Raw genomic sequence first — 20280 nt, 5'->3', positions numbered from 1 at the left:
GTCATGGTACTGGGCACAGTGGCTCATGCCTTTAATCTCAGCACTCAGGGAGGCCGAGGAGGGCAGATCACTTGAGGTCAGGCGTTCAAAACCAGCCCTGCCAACATGGTGAAACACCGTCTGTACTAAAAATACAAAAATTAGTTGGGCATGGGGGCACACACCTGTAGTCCCAGCTACTTGGGAGGCTGAGGCAGGAGAATCACTTGAACCTGGGAGGTGGAGGTTGCAGTGATCTGAGATCACACCACTGCACTCTAGTCTGGGCAACAGAGCAAGACTCCAGCTCCAAAAAACAAAGCAAAACAAACAAACAAAACGTTATGGAAAGGTCCAGGTAAGACTCTAACTCAGGCCTTTTTTACCCTGAACACTTTGTGCTACTGCCAAACCACCTGGGCCTACTGGCTTTTGTTGCTGGAGAAGACTGAAACGGAAAAAAGAAGAAAAAAATTAAAACCAAAAAACCCTACAAAAGATGGAGACGTAAAACTATTAAAGGTAACCTTGGGTTTCAGTGAAATCAATAGAGAACCACTTCCTTGATGAATTATTCCATCTGTCCTCAATTCTTTTCCAGGTTCCTTGCCCTTTATTTGATATTGACATACACTGGGCACCTAATAATTGATAATAAAACATTCCACATACACCAAACTGAATGGTCGTTTAATTTCAGCCTGTTTAGTGAAATGATGTGTTAGCTGATTGTGGCATCTAATCTAGTGTGTGATTGTGTTACTTTGTTTATTAATTTTTTTCAGTTGTATTTTTTTCTCTCAATAAGATTGTAAGATTGGGCTGGGCACAGTGGCTCACGCCTGTAATCGTTGCACTTTGGGAAGCTGAGGCGGGGATTCAAGATCAGCCTGGCCAATATGGTGAAACCCCATCTCTACTAAAAAAATACAAACAAGCAAACAAACAAAAATTAGCTGGGCGTGGGACGGGCACCTGTAATCCCAGCTACTTGGGAGGCTGAAGCAGGAGAATCGCTCGAACCCGGGAGGTGGAGGTTGCAGTGAGCCGAGATCACGCCACTGCCCTCCAGCCTAGGTGACAGAGCGAGACTCCATTAAAAAAAAAAAAGAAAAAAAAAAAAAAAGAGGCTGGGCGAGGTGGCTCACGCCTGTAATCCTAGCACTTTGGGAGGCGGAGGCGGGCGGATTGCCTGAGCACAGGAGTTCGAGACCAGCCTGGGTAACACAGTGAAACACCATCTCTCCTAAAATACAAAAGAAATTAGCTGGGCATGGTGGCTCGTGCCTGTAGTCCCAGCTACTCAGGAGGCTGAGGCAGGAGAATCGCTTGAACCCCGGAGGTGGGGAGGTTGCAGTGAGCCGAGATCACACCACTGCACTCCAGCCTGGGTGACAGAACAAGACAAAAAAAAAAAAAAGAAAAAAGATTGTAAGATTGTTAAGGCAAGGCAGCCCCTTCCTTTCTCCCTTTTCTCCTGCCTTCCTCTTCTCCCTTTCTCCCATCTCCCCTTCCTTTCCTTCTTTCTTTCATCTGTATAATTTTGTAATGCCAAAGGAAAAAAAAACCTACTAGTATTTATATTTCTGGAATGAGAAATGTAATTTAACTTCAGATTATTTAATAATTTTAGTTTGTTTGCAATTAACAGATTATATTTTGTTAATACTTCTGGTTTGGGCAAGGAATCTATTCTGATTGATTTTGCTTTAGATCGAGAGAGTATCTCATACTTTGTCTATTGCACTAATCTTGATGTCTTAAATTTCTTGTTATGTTAAGAATAAACACCCTAACTATGGGTTTTGAAATTACAAAGGCATGAAAACATTACGTTTGGGAACCCCACTAAATTAGTGAGTCGAAAGTATTTGATGGAGTCTTTTAAAATTAGCCAAAATATTTTTTTCCAATGTGAATTTTAATAATTATACTAAGGATTCTATATGGATCAAAAGAAATAAAATCTAATTGACTTATGTAGAATATACCTTCCTTTCCTCTTTAATGTTATTAAGCAATAAGAGGTATGCTGAAATTATGAATTAATTTTTGATCTTATGGCGAGTTCTTTCTCAGAGGCAAATATTCTACCTTTATAGTATTCTTAAATCTCTTGAAGTTCTCATGATATATACTGTAACTATAAATGCACTCCATATTTGAACTATCAGAATTAACAAACTGGACTGATTTACCTATTTTCCATACTTTTAAGCTTAATCCACCAAACAATATACCTAACTAGTCAGAAATGGGATGATAATGACTCCCAACGAGGAATGACTTTTTAAAAACTTCTCCACTCCATTTATTCATTGGAATTTATTAAGACATCATTCTGTAAGAGGGGTCAAATATCTGATTTTATCTCCACTGGACATGAAAACTGTGCCTGTGAAAGTCAGGTAGTGTCCATTGTTCCAGATCCCTGTCTGTTGTGGGAGTGAATTCCAGTTCACGAGCTCAGCTGTGCAGAAAATATCACATTTCCTTATTTTCCTCAAATCAACAGAAATCTGACTCTGAGCCCCCATCCTGCAGTACAGGGACAGCATTCACTGTCATGACTGGCTCTTCCCATGGGACCATGCTAAGATTCTGGGGGAACACTGTTCTGTTTAGTGAGAGATGGCTCACGCTGGTTTCTGCTGATGTACCTGTGTCTCACCAGCAAGGTTTAAGCACTTAGCTGCTTCTGGACCGTGCTCGGGGTAGGAGAATCTTTGGGGATCCTGGGAGCCCCTATGTCTGGGGGTCTGTTCTCCTTAGGAGGATGACAAGCCTTCCCCCTTGGATATCTTTCCTCCTCATTTGGGCGTGGCTATCAAGTTATCCATAGGCTCCTGATACTTTTCAGGACCCACTAATGTCTGTCGCCTGTCCAGTCTCCAGAATCTGTGCTTTCTCTCTCCCTTTCTTAAAATGACGAGGTGCAGCACACCAACATGGCACTTGTAAACATATGTAACAAACCTGCACGTTGTGCACATATACCCTAGAACTTAAAGTATAATAAAAAATATATAGGATTTTCCTTTTCTACTTCTACTGCAAGACACACAGCGTTATGTCTTCTATGGACTTTGGTTTTACAGAGACCAGAAGAGCCTCTGACTTCATATGTCTATGTTTTGGGCTCTGTAAAAATTTCTTAGGTAAAAAGTTACAAAGGACTTTCCTTCTTGCTTGAGACTGGAGGAGAATTGCAGGAGAATTGAATAAATCAGAATTTAGGGCCAGGGTGGTGGCTGACGCCTATAATACCAGCACTTTGGGAGGCCAAGGTGGGTAGATTGCTTGAGTCCAGGAGTTTGAGACCAGCCTGGCTAACATGGAGAAAACCGATCTTTACAAAAAATACAAAAATTAGCTGAGTGTGATGGCGCATGCCTGTGGTCCCAGCTACTCGGGGGGCTGAGGTGGGAAGATCACTTGAGCCTGGGAGGTCGAGGCTGCAGTGAGCTGAGATCATGCCGCTGCACTCCAGCCTGGATGACACAGTGAGACCCTGTCTCAAAAAGTATCCAGACACAGATCTATGCTAATTGCTCAGAGAGGTTTCTTAACGTGGGGTTTTATAAGGACAATAAAAGCATTCATGTTGATTAAATCTACTTGAGCATGAAAACTCTTTGCTGTAAACTACGTTAAAGATAAATACACAATTCTCATATACATTTCCAGTGCCTTCTGGAACCGGGAAGAACCTGTAGCCCGGGTTTAGGTTTGATCTGCATTCCTTTCCCCACCAGGTTCTATTGATCCCTTTCTGTGTGAGGTTCACACTGACCTTGTCTAGTAAGGATGTCAGTTTGTTATAACAGGGTCCATTTACACTGGGTTCTTAAGCCTTTGCTAATGTATGCATTACAGTTTTCTTTAAATTCTTTGTAGACACTTTATCCCTGCATTAGCCAGGGTGGATTGTTCTATTTCTACCTTCTATCTTCTAACTGGGTAGAATTGTTATCTTCTACCAGTAGAAGATTGTTCTATCTTCTACCAGGCTGAAGAATTCCAGGCATCAGCTGTACCTGGGAACATGGGGGAGGGTGGCTGATGTGTAGACCTTCCTCTTGCTCAAATCTGTGCACTGTTGGTCCTCTATTTTCCTGGTGGTATTTCCTCTCTTACTGCAGCTCATGGGGGCATTTAAAACTTCTTACATTAGGTAGAGACATTTTTATTTGGTGTATGAGGGGAAAACAGATTCCAAAGCATTTCCTTTGTAATATAATTATACATTCTTCCTGTTAGACATTCCAGTGTATCATTTTACTGTGATACAGATTATAACTGCGCTCACAGGAAACTCTTTACTTAATTAAAAAAATATACATTTTATTACATATTTTATGCCAGTGCTATTTGGCTTTTATTATATGTTTTGGGGAAAAAATCCTGATGTCCCCCTTTTGCTAATTTAAATTATTTGTTAAAGTAACGTGTGAGCCTAGTTTATGAAGTCAAACACTGTTTTTTTGTTATAAACCATTTATGGCTGTTTGATGTTATAAACTGCTGGCTCCCCAGTCCCACTCCCAAGAGACCACAATTTTCAACTCTTTTAACAGTTTATTCTGGCACTTGCTTCCACATTTGTAAATAATATGCTGTTATGTCTTAAATTTTTAATTGACAGTGTTCCATGGGAGATTAAGATTTAGCTTGTTCCCCTATTGAACACTGCCCCCCCAACCCTCTTCTCCTGCTATAGTTAATATAATTGTGTCATAATCCTGGTTAAATGAAAATTCAGGCTACATTATGATGATCATGTGAGTGTGACAGGTGGTGATATTGGAAGTTTTGATCTAGACACTGACATACAATTGATATAAGATTCCAGTGTCAGCATTAGACCAATACGAAATTTCCAAAAAAATAATGTATAGATATATACTGATTTCATGATTCAGATAATCCCTTACCCTTAAGGAAGACAGAGAAGTATAAAGAGTGAAGATTGGAAAAGGATTTTGTGAAAGAAATTTCTTTGGTGAAGCTGTGCTGATTCCCAACTATTAAAGATGGGAGGACGGCCGGGCATGGTGGCTCATGCCTGTAATTTCAGCACTGTGGGAGATGGGGAGGATGGACCAATGGAGCTCAGGAGTTCAAGACCAGCCTGGCCAACATGGTGAAACCCCATCTGTACTAAAAATACCAAAAAAAAAAAAAAAAAAAAAAAATTAGCCAGCCATAGTGGCGCAAGTCTGTGGTCCCAGCTACTTGGGAGGCTGAGGTGGGAGGATTGCTTGAGCCCAGGAGGTGGAGGTTGCAGTGAGCTGAAATCATGCCACTGCACTCCAGCCTGGGTGATAGAGTGAGACTTTGTCTCAAAAATAAATAAATAAATAAATAAATAAATAAATAAATAAGGGAGGAGAATGTGGGGCGCCTCCCCCTTCACCTCAAGTCTGATGACAGATACGTTAATAGGACCATTTGGAGAGCTTAATATGTGTCCTTGAGCCACCAGGCACAAAGACTCATGTGTGACTCACATCTGTGGCAGACTGGTTTCTCTGATTGTGGGAGTGAGGAAACATTGTCTCTAAATTATGAATGTCCTGGCTACTCAGAGTTTGTTCTGGTAAAGAATGTTTCTAGATGTACACTGTGCAAGAGAGAGTGAAATGTTTTGGGAATTCTCTTAGATTCTGTCTAACTGAGCCCTTTAGAGAGGCAATGGGAACTAAGGAGATGGAGACTAGAGATGAGCCACCAGATTATTGAGGCTGTGGAAAGAGCAAAGTGACCAGCCAGAGTAGAAACGTATCACTTAAGTCAAGGGAGCTATGCAGAGGCTGGGCGCGGTGGTTCATGCCTGTAATCCTAGCACTTTGGGAGGCTAAGGCGGACAGATCACCGGAAGCCAGGAGTTCGAGACCAACCTGGCCAACATAGCGAAACCCTGGCTCTACTAAAAATACAAAAAAAAAAAAAAATTAGCCAGGCTTGATGGCAGGTGCCTGTAATCCCAGCTACTCGGGAGGCTGAGGCAGGAGAATCACTTGAACCGGGGAGGTAGAGGTTGCAGTGAGCCAAGGCCATACCACTGCACTCTAGCCTGGGCGACACAGCGAGACTCTGGCTCAAAAAAAAACAAAAAACAAAAAAAAAAAAAAACAAAAAAATAAAAACAAAACAAAACAAAACCCAGAAGGCTATGTAGAAAAGCTTCACTTGCTGGGGAATCACCAAGGAACCAATGAAAGCACCTCTGAAACAAACAAACAAACAAACAAAACACCCTTAAAGAAGTGGTTCAGGAGGCTCAGAGAGTGTGAAGCGAGACCAACTTATAATAGTAACATCTGAGTGAGAATATACCTGTCCTTCTTTCATGCCTTCCACCCCAACCTCAGGGCAGTTAAAACAGCAGTTAGGGAGTGAGGATGGAATTGACTAGGAAAAATAAAAGAAGCAAGCCACACTTTTTACCCAAAGTTTGCCAACCCACCTGCAAATGGTCCTGGTTGGGGGAGGCCAGGCAGGAGTTTCCCTTTTAAAAGGAGATTGATGAATTGATGTGTTAATTAATATAAACCTTTAATTCTAAATTCTGAATAAAGACTGTGTATTCTTTTTTGTCCCCTAATTCCCCCTCCTATATGTTCTCTTTCTTGATTTAATACCTCATTTCAATAGTACATGTGTTCCAGTAGCTTCGTGTAAAAGAATTCATGGAGATGAAGTTTTTGAGTAACATATGAAAGGACTATTTAATCTCACACTTGATTGATAGCTAGACTGGATATAGAAACATAGGTTGGAAATCATCTGTCTTTGGAAGTTTGAAGGCTTTGCTGTATTGTCTTTTCTAATGTTATGGTGAGAAGTCAAGTGTCAGTCTAACCCTTGATTTTCTACATGTGACATGTTTTTTCTTCATGGAAGTTTTCTTTCTGTACCCTCAGAGACTGTGGAATTTCACAATCACTTGCTTTGTTGTCCATGGTTTTTTATTCATTTTGTGGAGGACCAAGTGGATTATTTCAATCTAGAAAGTCATGGTCTTCTGAAACATTTTTTAAAAATTTCATAATATTCTTCTTTTCCTCCTCACCCCTTTTTACTGTTCTCTCTTTCTGGAAGTCTTTCTGGTTAGATACGCTAGATTTGTCTTCTAGGTTTCTAATCTTATCTGTCCTGTTCTCTACCTCTTTGCCACTTATTCTAGTAAGGGAGATTTCCTCAACTTTATCTTTAAACATCTATTGTATTTTTAACTCCTGCAGTCTTATTTTTAAAGTAAACTTTTGTATTAGTTATTTATTGCTGTGTAACAAACCACCCCAAAATATAGCAACTTAAGCCTTCAGATATGTATTGTGTCAGTTTCTGTGGCCCAGGAATTCAGGAACAGCTTAATTGAGTGGCTTGGCTCAGGGACTCCTGTGAAGTTGCCGTCAAGACATTGGCCAGAGCTGCAGTCATCTTAAGGCTTGACTGGGGCTGGAGGATGGGCATCTGAAATGGTAATATGCATGGCTATTGGCAGAAGGCCTCACTTCTTTGTTGTGTGGACTTCTTTATAAAGCTATTTGAGCAGCCTCATAACATGGCAGCTAGCTTCTCACAATTAAGTGACCTGAGAAAGAATAAGGCAGAAACACAATGTCTTTTATATCTCAGTCTCAGAAGTCAAATAGCATCGCTTCTGTTGTATTCTGTTGGTCAAGAAGACCAACCCTGATACAGTGTGGGAGGAGATAACATAGGCTTTGAATTCTAGGAGGTGGGAATCAATCACTGGGGACCATCTTGGAAGTTGGCTGCTGTATATTTCCTGTTCTCCAAGAATTCTTTTTTTAATGTGAACCTGTTTTTGTTTCATGGATTCAGTGTTTTATCTTTTTTCTCTAAAGATACTAATCATAGCCTTTTTGAAATTTATTTATACCCTGCAGTATCGTCTATCACAGGAAACTATGTTACATATATATGCATCTCCAAATAGAAAATGGTATTTTTGGTTTTGTATGTTTTAGATTTGTATTTCAAGTACATTAAGGAGTAATCATGTACAGATTGATTTAAAAGCATTTAACCAGATGATTTTAAGGTAAAAAATATTTTAAAAGGAGAGTAATATGTTATTTTTCCAGAGTGAACTGATAAAAATAGTTTTACACAAATTTTATGCCCCTGAGATGTGTGTGATACAGGGTTTTATAAGTGATACCATGTTTTAAAAGCATTAGGATATGCTGACAAAACTTTTAGTAAACTTTTTTTGAAAAGTAAAAAGTTGTCTGATAGTTTATCTCTTTGTGACATAATGAGATGGTTAATAATATGGGCTAAGAAGATCAGACTGCATGGTTTTGAGTCATCTTTACGACTTCTATGTGATATTGAACAAACGTCTTAACCTCTCAGAACCTCCATAAGATTAGCATAATAATGATATCTACTTCACAGCTGTCATGGGGATAGAATGAGAAAATACATGTAAAGCACATAGAACTATTCCTCACACATATTTAATACTCAGTAAATGTTAGCTATTATTAACACTTTTTATATAAAACAAGGCACCACTGGGAATCATCATGGTATACAATCCATCTCGCCAATTATTTACAAACAACTGTTATGCATTCTTTTGTGAAAAAATTATTGTGTATGATATATTTGACATACTTACTTCTTATGATAACAATGACGTTTCAGAAAATCCACAGTGTGTTATCAAGTGTGATTGTCTTCAAGAGCTATTGAACATGATCTCAATCATTAGAGTGGAAAAAGTTCACTTTGAGATTGCATGGAATACCCCATGAAATTCTCTGATACATACCCACCCCTTAAACAATACTCACACCTTCACATATATAGCAGAAGGTACTGTTTGTCTCATTGTTTGCATGCTAAAAAACAAACAAGAGAAATCCATGTCTCTGAAAATATAATGTTGGTTTTTTATGCCAACATATGTATTTTTACTTGGGGAACATCATTTAGTACAGAGGCATTCAAATTTTACAGTTGCTCATTTGTGGCTCTGTATTTTAACTTAGCATCTCAGTCAACCTTTCTGAAGAGTAATGTGTTTTCTTCTTTCTTAAATATTAGTCCTAGCTGGGCTCATTGTCTCACGCCTGTAATCCTAGCACTTTGGGAGTCTGAGGCAGGAGGATCACTTGAGCCCAGGAGTTCAAGACCAGCCTGAGCATCATCCTGGGGGCCTGTACAAAAAAATCAAAAAATTAGCTGTGCGTGGTGATACGTGCCTGTGGTCGCAGCTACTTGGGAGGCTGAGGTGGGAGGATTACTTGAGCCTTGGAGGTTGAGACTGCAGTGAGCTGTGTTCCCTCCACCGTATTCCAACCTGAGTGATAGAGTAAGACCCTGTAGGTAAAAAAAAAAAAAAAAAAAAAAAAAAAAAAAATTGATCCTAATAACAGTGGTATCTAACATTGACTGGCCAATTACTTCATGCCTGTGCTTTCCTTTTATTAGCTTGAAGTAACCCTATGAAGTGGATACCCGTTATGTCCATTTTGGAGGTAAAGCATTTGGAGGTGAAGTTTGAGTAACTTGCCTAAGGTCAATAGCTAGTGAGTTACAGAGTCAGGATTTGAACCAGACAGTGTGGCTCTTAAGCCAACTCACTTAACCACTATACCGTACTATCCACCAAGGTATTTGTTAGTGAGTTAACTGTATGATGTTCCACAAAATGCCTTATTACAGTTTGCATTTGCCATTAGGCTGGGTTTAAATCAAGTGAAAATCAGAAATCTGATTATGTTATAATAAACTTTTATCATATTTTTGTAAAATATTTTATTGAAATATATATTTTTTTCTTTTTCTCTTTTGAGATGGAGTCTTGCTCTGTTGCCCAGGCTGGAATGCAATAGCACTACCTCGGCTCACTGCAACCTCCGCCTCTCAGGTTCAAGTGATTCTCCTGCCTCAGCCTCCCGAGTAGCTGGGACTACAGGCACGTGCCACCATGCCCAGCTAATTTTTGTATTTTTAGTAGAGACGGGGTTTCACTATGTTGTCCAGGCTGGTCTTGAACTCCTGACCTCATGATCCACCTGCCTTGGCCTCCCAAAATGCTGGGATTATAGACATGAGCCACTGCACCTGGCCTATTTAAATACATATTATCCAGATAACATATATTTTGTTTTTTAAGCTCTGTTTTTTTTTTTTTTTTCTAAAAACAGTTATATAATGAAGTTTGCTTTGTCAAGGACTATGTTGACTGATAATAAAAGTATCATTTTATATTTGTCAAGTGTTTTATTTTTAAAATGTCTATAAGTGTTGAATTCCTTATTACAGGAGGGGAAATTCTTCATTTTACAAAAAAGTCCAGCATATTCTAAGAATTTCATTTTCACATTTATTTAACTAACAAACTCCATAATGCTTTTTACTTTTTAACTTTTATTTTAGGTTTGGGAGTACATGTGCAGGTTTGTTATATAGGTAAACTGGTTTCATGGGGGCTTGTTGTATAGATTATTTTGTCACCCAGCTACTAAGCTAAGTACTCAATAGTTACTTTTTCTGCTTCTCTGCATCCTCCTACCTTCCATCCTCAAGTGAGTCCCAGTGTCTGTTGTTCCCCCCTTTTTTTTTCTTTTTTTGAGAAGGAGTCTCACTGTGTTACCCAGGCTGAAGTGCAGTGCCACAATCTCAGCTCACTGCAACCTCCATCTCCTGGGTTCGAGCAATTTTCCTGCCTTAGCCTCCCAAATAGCTGGGATTATAGGCACCTGCCCCCACACCCGGCTAATTTTTATATTTTTAGTAGAGATGGGGTTTCACCACGTTGGCCAGGCTGACCTCAGGTGATCCACCCACCTTGGCGTCCCAAAGTGCTGGGATTACAGGTGTGAGCCACCACGCCCAGTCTGTTGTTCCCTTCTTTAAGTTCATGAGTTCTCATCATTCAGCTTCCACTTTTAAGTGAGAACTTATAGTATTTCGTTTTCTGTTCCTGTTTAGTTTGCTAAGGATAATGGCCTCCAACTTCATCCACGTTCCTGCAAAAGATATTATTTCATCCTTTTTTATGGCTGCATAGTATTCCATGGTATATATGTACAAAATTTTCACACATATCCAGTTTGTCATTGAGGGGCATTTAGATTGGTTCCACATCACTGCAATACTCGTAAAGCATCAGGTTCCATCAACAGAGTAAGAGGAACCTGATGCTTTACAAATATCATCCACTGTCCTCTGACAACAGAAAGGCAAAAAAAAAAAAAAAAAGTAACTTAGTTACTGGCCTCAGGAATGTTGGGCTGATAAGGGAAAGTTCACTTTCTTGCTAATTCCAAGGAGCTTTTAAAAATAAATGGTGTGGATATTACCTATTGTTTATTCAGGAATAACTCTTATCCTTTTAATAATTGATCAGCATTTCATTTGTTGTAAAACTCTTTGTCCTGTGAAGCTGGAGGCCCATGAAAAGTGTCCATGGTGTTCAATTTCATATCTCAAGCCATCCAGGTAGATTTGAGATGGGACTTGGTATTAGGCTAGAGTAAAATTTTCCTCGATCTGCAAGCTTATCTGGTGTTTGAATTCTCCTTATAATTATCCTTGTCAAAAACCTGGCCAGGCACGGGGCTTATGCCTGTAATCCCAGCACTTTGGGAGACCAAGGCAGGCAGAACACTTGATGTCAGGAGTTTGACACTAGCCTGGCCAACATGGTGAAACTCCATCTCTACTAAAAATACAAAAATGAGCCAGGCTTGTTGGCGGGTGCTTGTAATCCCAGCTACTCAGGAAGCTGAGGCAGGAGAATCGCTTGAACTCGGGAGGTAGAGATTGCAGTGAGCAGAGATTACGCCATTGCACTCCAGCCTGGGTGACAGAGCCAGAGCCAGACTCCGTCTCAAAAACAAAAACAAACAAAAAGCACACACACAAAAAAACAAAAAGTCTGTCCTGCCCCTTCTAGAACAGCCCCACAGATACCTAAGAGCTCATCACTTCTAAATGTATCTCCTAACTTCCTTCCTCTGCTCTTCCTTTTCTCTCTTCTCTCTCCATTTCTTTCCTTTTACCAGCTCCTTATGACTTATACCAACTTAAAAAAATCTTTTCCTCAGGGTCATAAAAACAAATCCAGTCTCTGCTACAACTCATGCAGATAAATAGTTACTATCATTTTTATCTACATATCTCCATCTAAGATAAAAGAATCACTCCAGTTAAAAGTCATAGTTTTCAAGCATTCTGTATAAACCAATATCAGCAAACATTTATTGAGTGCCTACTATGTGCCAGGCACTAGCTATATATAACTTATAACCCTTACAGCTGTTCCAGGTGAGTTCATGATAGCTAATACTTACAAAGCCTTTACAATCAACTCATCTAGGATATGGTAAACACAAGTAAAGGGCTTATGCTAGAGGCTGACACATAGTGACATTCAATAAATGTTAACTGTTACTATCTCTTATACTTTGGGAAGAATTTGGAGAATGTTTGACTCAACTACAGTGTTCTACATAGCACTAACCTGGGGAAATTTTTTGGCTCCTGATGGGCTATTTCTCCTACATTTGTATTAACTACACAGTTTGGTCCTTAAAGCTATTCAAAAGAATGATTGAGGATGAAGGATGGAGACCTGCATTTTTCAAAAGCTTCAGGTTATTCTGGGCCAGGCCTTTGCACAGTTCTTTGAGGTCCGGTTCTTCCACGGAAGAAGCACTATCAGGTACAAGAAGAATGGGACCTGAAAGTTGAGTTTCAGCTCTAATGTGAGACTGCTAAAGAGACAGCTCTAGTTTGAATTTCACAAATTAAAATTCATCTTGAAAAATTGCAACTTTTCTCAGGTCGGTTAAAGGGAAGAGGGAAGTGTTGATGCCCTCGGTTGATCAGGCGTGGGTCTGCTGGTGGCTGCCAGTACTCCAGCCTGAGAACTGATAGGTATAGGTATTGATTGTTTTGGGAACATCATTTAGTAAACAGGCATTAGAATTCTATTCTATAATTCATCATTTAAGAGGCTGTGTTTTAACTCAGCATCACTCTTTTGCTCCTACAAGCATTCCCTTGGACTTTTGTGCCAGTTCCCTTAGGCTCGCACTTCTTTAAACCCAGAAGGACTTGTCAAACTAGTCTAGGTGATCAGACAAACCTCAGCAGCTGGATATCTGTACCTGCTGATCTGGCATGTTCTCCTTTAGGAAGGGGGGTGTGACTGGGCACGGTGGCTCACGCCTGTAATCCTAGCACTTTGGGAGGCCGAGGAGGGTGGATCACAAGGTCAGGAGTTCGAGACTAGCCTGGCAAATATGGTGAAACCCCATCTCTACTAAAAATACAAAAATTAGCTGGGCATGGTGGCACACGCCTGTAGTCCCAGTTACTCGGGAGGCTGAGGCAGGAGGCGGAGTTGAACCCAGGAGGCGGAGGTTGCAGTGAGCCAAGATCATGCCACTGCACTCCAGCCTGGGTGACAGAAGGAGACTCCGTCTCAAAAAAAAAAAAAAAAAAAAAAAAAAAAAAAAAAAAAAAGAAGGGAAGTACTCTGGAATAAAGAGTTCCCAGTCAGATTTAGGGGGGAATATGGGAAGAAACCTGGTAGGAGAAAACCTGGGATTTGATTCCTGGGTGCTCCACACAGTCTCGATGGTGTTGGGAACTGTTCTTGCTCTGAATATGATCATGTCAGTTCCACAGCTCTTTCTGCTTCTCTTGTTGGCTCCCTTCTAAAATTTAAATTTGACATAAAGTTAAGGTGCCTTTGAAAGCACACCAAGTCACCCTAGTGACCCTAGTCTCCTGTGTCACAAAATGTCAGAGCCAGAAGCAAGGGTGGCTTTCCATGAAGCTAAGGAAACTTTAGCACTAGAGCTCTATCTTGCATGGGCACCTTCCCAGGTCCTGGGAGGGGCCCTAGCAATGTGTTTATATTGGTATATTGCTAAAAGATAAAGGTAAAATCATGACTTTCATAGAGATAAAATAAACGTGTATCAAAAATTTTATTTAACTCATTGATTAATAAAGGAACAAATAAGAGATTACAACTAGTTTGAAGGAAAATTTAAACTACATATACATCATATATCTAATGTGTGTGTGTATATACACACACATTTTATATGTACACACATTTTATATATATATGCACACACATATATATACACACATTTTATATATATACACACTTTTTTTTTTTTGGGATGGAGTCTCACTCTGTCGCTAGAGTACAGTGGCACCATCTTGGCTCACTGCAACATCCGCCTCCAGGGTTCAAGCAATTCTCCCGCCTCAGCCTCCTGAGTAGCTGGGATTACAGGCATGCGCCACCATGCCCGAATAATTTTTGTGTTTTTAGCAGAGATGGGGTTTCACTATGTTCGCCAGGCTGGTCTTGGACTCCTGACCTCGTGATCTGCCAGCCTCAGCCTCCCAAAGTGCTGGGATTACAGTTGTGAGCCACTGCGCCCGGCCTACACACACACACTCTCTCTCTCTATACACACACACACACACACACATTTTATATATATGTATACACACATTTTATATATATATACACACACACGCATTTTATATATGTAAATATGCAACTAGGATTGTGCAGATGCACTTACAAAAGTAGTAAGTGTCCACAGAGCAGTAATCGATAGTATTCCACAAGGTAACATGCATTTGCATTTCTATGGACAGCAATCATTTATGAAAAGACACAGGCCCATATAGAATCAGAAAACCGAGTAGGCTGTGCCAATAAGGCACTCATCACCTTTTTTTTTTTCTGGTCCATTTCAACGTCATTCACATTTTTTCCTGGCAGTACGGTCACATGTTTTTAAAAATTTCGATAGTCACATATTCAGCCATAATAGATTTATTTGGTATAACTTTCCACTCCAACTTCCCCCCTGTAACTCTTTCCCACAGGGCCTTGGAGGGGCCGTGAACAGTTTTGGGATCCAGCTAAGGGACAGTTAAGCTAGAAATATAGTTAGTGAAGATTTTATAAGATATATTTGTATGTTCACTGTCACCCTCATGGGTAAAGTTATCGCTAGCCATTCCAGTATAGAAATGGAATGGCTTCGAACCTCTTGCTGACTCACTTGTCATTCTTCACCCAAAAGAGCAGGACCAGAATTCTCATCATGATATGTGTACATCCCATAGCACCCGGCACCAGAGGCAGTAGGTTGTGGAGAAGTAACGAGGTTTAAAATATGGAGAGCCAGAAACTAGTCTGCTGAAAAATTTTCAAAACCTTAAAGATCATAGATTTTTAAAAACTTGATAGTAGCACTCTCCCCAAATTTGACAGCATTCTAAATATTTATCTGACATTACCAAATATGAATTATGAAGCTGACATATATTTTGAAACATATCAATAATAAAAAAGCAGAAAAGCTCACCCAGGCTAGAAGAAATACTGAATTACCTTTCTGTTTTCTTTACAGAAAATATTACAAATCAATTATCAAATGAAGAGATGATTAAAGAATACACAGCCAAAAATGTAGCAAACAAGTATTATAGTGGGGTGCCAGGTAGTTCATTAATAAAAATATTGTTGCTTTTTGGATCTTGTAATGTTTGTGACATGGCAGCTTTTCAAAATCAATAATTAGTTGTGATTTAATTTCTCATTCTAAATAAGTATTCACTTTCATATCAACTTTCTCTATCTTTATCAATCTTTTGGTTAAGTGTTTACAGTCTGATAACAGACACTGTCTCCTATCTGACCAGCTGGTAGTCAATCAATATTAATTGAGTCAATAAAAGCATAAAATATTGCAATCTGGGAGGGTTAAGTAGACCAGAAAGAGGGTGGCCTAATCTTGGTTTTGGAGGATGGGTAGAATTTGAAGACATGGTAGGGCTAGTGACATTAACAAAGGTGTAGAGATAGGAAAGACTGTGGAGATGGCAGGGGATAACAAATAGTTAATATTGGCTAAAGTGAAAGGTTTGCATTGAATAAGGCAAGAGAAAACAGGAAAGGAAGTTTTAGGCCACATTGAGGTATAAGGATCTTGAATGTCAGTCGGACTAAGGGAATTTAACGTCCCATGTAGTCATGGGAGAATCAACTGGACATTGGTGGTTTTTGTTTACCCAGAACCATGCTTCCTTGGTTCTTCCATACTAGTACCTTTATATTCTATGGGAGACATGCTTTTTCTACTCTTAATCCATGCAGTTTGGGTGGGTTGACATTACCCTCCTGATTCAAGGGTTGGGCCTATGACCCTGCTGTTTCTTTTCTTTTCTTTTTTTTTTTTGAGATGGAGCCTCACTCTGTTGCCCAGTATGGAGTGCAGTGGTCTGATCTTGGCTCACTGCAGCCTCTGCTGCCTGGTTTCAGATGATTCTCCTGCCTCAGCCTCTTGAGTAGCTGGGATTACAGGCAGGTGCCACCACGCCCAGCTAATTTTTTGTACGTTTAGTAGAGACGGGGTTTCACTGTGTTAGCCAGGATGGTCTTGATCTCCTGACCTCATGATCCGTCTGCTTCACACTCCCAGAGTTCTGGGATTACAGGCGTGAGCCACCGCACCCAGCCAACCCTGCTCTTTGAAATGGAAGTAGCGTCAGTACTTCTGCTGGGCGACTGGGAAAGAGTACTCTTCCTTCTGCTAATGATTACACTTTCACTATAGGTCTACAGGTGGTGGCTGCTCTTTCCCCACACTCAGGAAGAACGTGTCTGAGAGTGAAGCCACCCAACAGCCCAAGGGTGTTGGGGAGAGATTCCTAATGACATTGCTTGAGTATCTAGATTCAACCATGCTTGAAGATTTTTGCTGTTTCATTTAAGTGTTTGCCAAATTTTCTTCATACATTTTCATTTGAACTGACATTTTTATTTATGACTGAAAACTTCTGGCTAATGTAGGCATTAAATGTTTGTGATCGGTGTTTTATGAAGATGAAGCTAGTAGTAGATGGGTTACAGAAAGCAAGGTGGTGGCATTGGAAATGGTAAGGGAAAAAAAGAGAAGAACAGAGAAAGAATTAAGAGGGCTTGGTAATTAGAATAGGAGGAGGGAGCAAAAACGACTGGTTTTTGAGATTGACTGAATGATAATAACATTGATAACATTTGTCAATATTAAAATTAAAATATTGGCTGGGTGCAGTGGCTCACGTCTGTAATCCCAGGACTTTGGGAGGCTGAGGCAGGCAGATCACCAGGTCAGGAGTTTGAGACCAGCCTGACCAACATGGTGAAACCCTGTCTCTACTAAAAATACAAAAATTAGCTGGGTGTGGTGGTGCATGGCTGTAGTCCCAGCTACTCCGGAGGCTGAGGCAAGAGAATCGCTTCAACCCAGGAGGCAGAGGTTGTAGTGAGCCGAGATTGTGCCACTGCACTACAGCCTGAGTGGCAGAGTGAAACTCTGTCTCAAAAAAAATCAAATCAAATCAAATAAAAATATTAAAATTAAAAAAATAAAAATTTAATTTAAAAATTTAAAATTAAAAAAATTAAAAATTGATAACATTTGTCAATATTAAAATTAAAATATTAACATTTAAAAAATTAAAAGGGCACATAGTTGGCTGTATACCTTAGTTTTGTAACTTTCAGTGAAAATGGGCAACTGTGTTGTCATAACAAAAAGTAGGCAATGCAATCTCATCATGACATGATATAATAATGTCAGGGTACCATGTTCCCCCAACTCCCCCATGGGTAAATACATTTATTCATATGCTTTGAGTTTGAAGTGATAGGAAAAGCAAGGGGAAATATTTAGGAAGTTGCTAAAATGTAGAACTACACTTCAGGAGAAAACTCAGGATCCGAGACACAATAAACACATGTGCTGCCAAGATGGAACAATGTGGTGATGTGAGAGCGGTGAGTCTGTAACAGTAGAATGAGCAAGGAGCTGATGGACAGGAACATCAGGGAGAACAGGGCTAGGAATGAGTCAGGCCTTTTTTCCAGCCAGACATCCAGTCTCCACCTGCTGCTGTTCAGGAAGCAAAGTCTGTGAAAGAGTGTCATGCCACTTAGGTAGGCACAGCTGCTTAAAAGTGCCCTGTAAGGCTTGAATTGAGCAGTTGGAAGACCTGAGTCTGGGTGAGATTTCTGGGGGAGTGGTTGTAGAGAAGAAAGGGATGAAGAGTGAAGAAAACAGAGATGGGAGGATTGATTAGAAAATTCTCTTGGAATTCAAAGAAAGAGAATCCTTCAAAAAGGGGATCATCAACTTCGGAGAACTGCAGATAGACAAGATGAACCTCACTGGACAATGTAGATTCACTGGAACTTGAGGTTGAAAATGATTAAAGTGGAATGGATGATATAAAAGTGGAAGCAGTGGGTGGAGAACAGAAGTTTGGCAGAGAAGGGAAGGAGAGGAGCAGGGTAATGTACTAATGGAACAACTTCACCAAGGATTTTTGTTTCTAGGGCAGAGGAGGCTTTTTTGTTGTTGTTGTTGTTATTGTTTTGTTTTGTTTTTGAGATGGAGTCTCACTCTGTCGCCAGGCTGGAGGGCAGTGGCAGAATCTCAGCTCTTTGCAACCTCTGCTTCTCAGGTTCAAGCGATTCTCCTGCCTCAACCCCCTGAGTAGCTGGGGCTACGGGCGTGTGCCACCATGCCCAGCTAATTTTTGTATTTTTATTAGAAACGGGGTTTCACCATATTGGCCAGGATAGTCTCGATTTCTTGACCCCATGATCCGCCTGACTTGGCCTCCCAAAGTGCTGGGATTACAGGCATGAGCCACCGTGCCCAGCTGGGGAGGCTTTTTCTGAAGGGGAGACAGAGAGAAGAAGCAGTGAACCAGAAGATACTAACTAAGTGAAATTACTAGAAAGAGAGAGAGAATCAATGGAATAAGAAAGTAGATATGACCAACAGTAGTAGAGAGAACAGATAGAGAGGGGAGCAGTACATTCCCTGTCTGAGACTGGTGAAGAGGTTGAAAGAAAGGGTGTAAAGAGAGATGCTTGGAAGCCAAAGGGAGAGGAGATGAGGCATCTCTAATGTGTTTCCAGCATAGATAAGAGAGTAACATGAGATGTCTGCTGCATTCAACAGTCTGTGGATCAAGTTGCAGTGGGGATGTCCAAATTGCTTTACTCCCCATGAGATCTCACAGATTGTGTTACTGTAAACTGATGTTTGAGCTAGGAAAAAAATTTAAAAGGACACACAGTCTCTGCTGTATACCTTAGGTTTTAACTTTCAATGAAAATGGGGCAATTGTTGGTGTTTTTATGACAAGAAGTAGATAATGCAATCTCATCATGACTTAATACATCCAACACAACTTGTCATCACTTATATAAAGTAAAAATACAGATTTAATTGAAGGTGACATAAATTTCATAACTGTGTGCTGTGAAGTATGTACACCTTTTTCTGGGAGAATCCCAGAGAAGTCAATTATCAAGTTTGGCAGCTGTGGTTTACTTTGGTGAGTAATAAATTCATCACCACAAGAAGAAAAACTTGCTATGATTTAATCAGAGGCAGAGCCAGGAAGTAGTCCACCCCTCGTTCTTACTATCAGGTCAAACTATTGAAAGGTGGAGGAACTGGTGAAACCTGCTGGAAAGGAGCGAGTCATTATGCCTTGTTTGATGAAGGTTGCTGCATTCTCTCTCTCTCTCTCTCTCTCTGACAAAACTGAATTATTCTTCAAGGCAATACCTTTTTCCCCAGAAATGTAGCTTGTGTTAGTGGTGTACTGTGATGGCTCCTGCCCAGTTCTTCCCTTTTTGATCCAGTCACTTGGTATGTAAACCTCTTTAACATTGTCCCTTCCTGGCACCTTCTGTGCTCTTGGGCACACCCCTCCTTGGGTCTATATAAGGAAATAAAAAGCACAGATGGTAGAAGGACTGGGCGGGCAGGTGAGTAAAGCAGGGCAGAACTCTCTTATTAAAACTTTCTTACTTAAAGACAGTTACTTCAAAGAAGTGTGAGGCTAAGGGAACTCGCCAAAAAGTCCAAGCTGGTACTTGTAGGAGGCAAAGAGTGTGGGAAAACAATTATTTCTTGCAAAATAAATTGCTGAAACCACCTCGGTATCATGAACTAGTGATGATGTAATTGAGTTAGATGATCTGACTATGACAGATGAGAGTACCCAGAGTCCAAGTGTTGTAATAAGTGCACAACTTGTGGGTCTCTGCTGGGATGGGTCAACACACTCAATGGGTATTTGGAAATGTGTGGGGTGTCTAGCATCTAGAAGAGTGCGTTTCATGTATTAGGTATTCGCCAAATTCGCCAAATATTTGTTAATGGATGAATAAATTTGCTTTTTTTTAAATAACACTTCTGT

Source organism: Macaca nemestrina, chromosome 2, assembly GCF_043159975.1.
Source record: "Macaca nemestrina isolate mMacNem1 chromosome 2, mMacNem.hap1, whole genome shotgun sequence".
In the NCBI taxonomy this organism is placed as follows: Eukaryota; Metazoa; Chordata; class Mammalia; order Primates; family Cercopithecidae; genus Macaca; species Macaca nemestrina.
Note: the sequence above shows the minus strand (reverse complement) of the source record.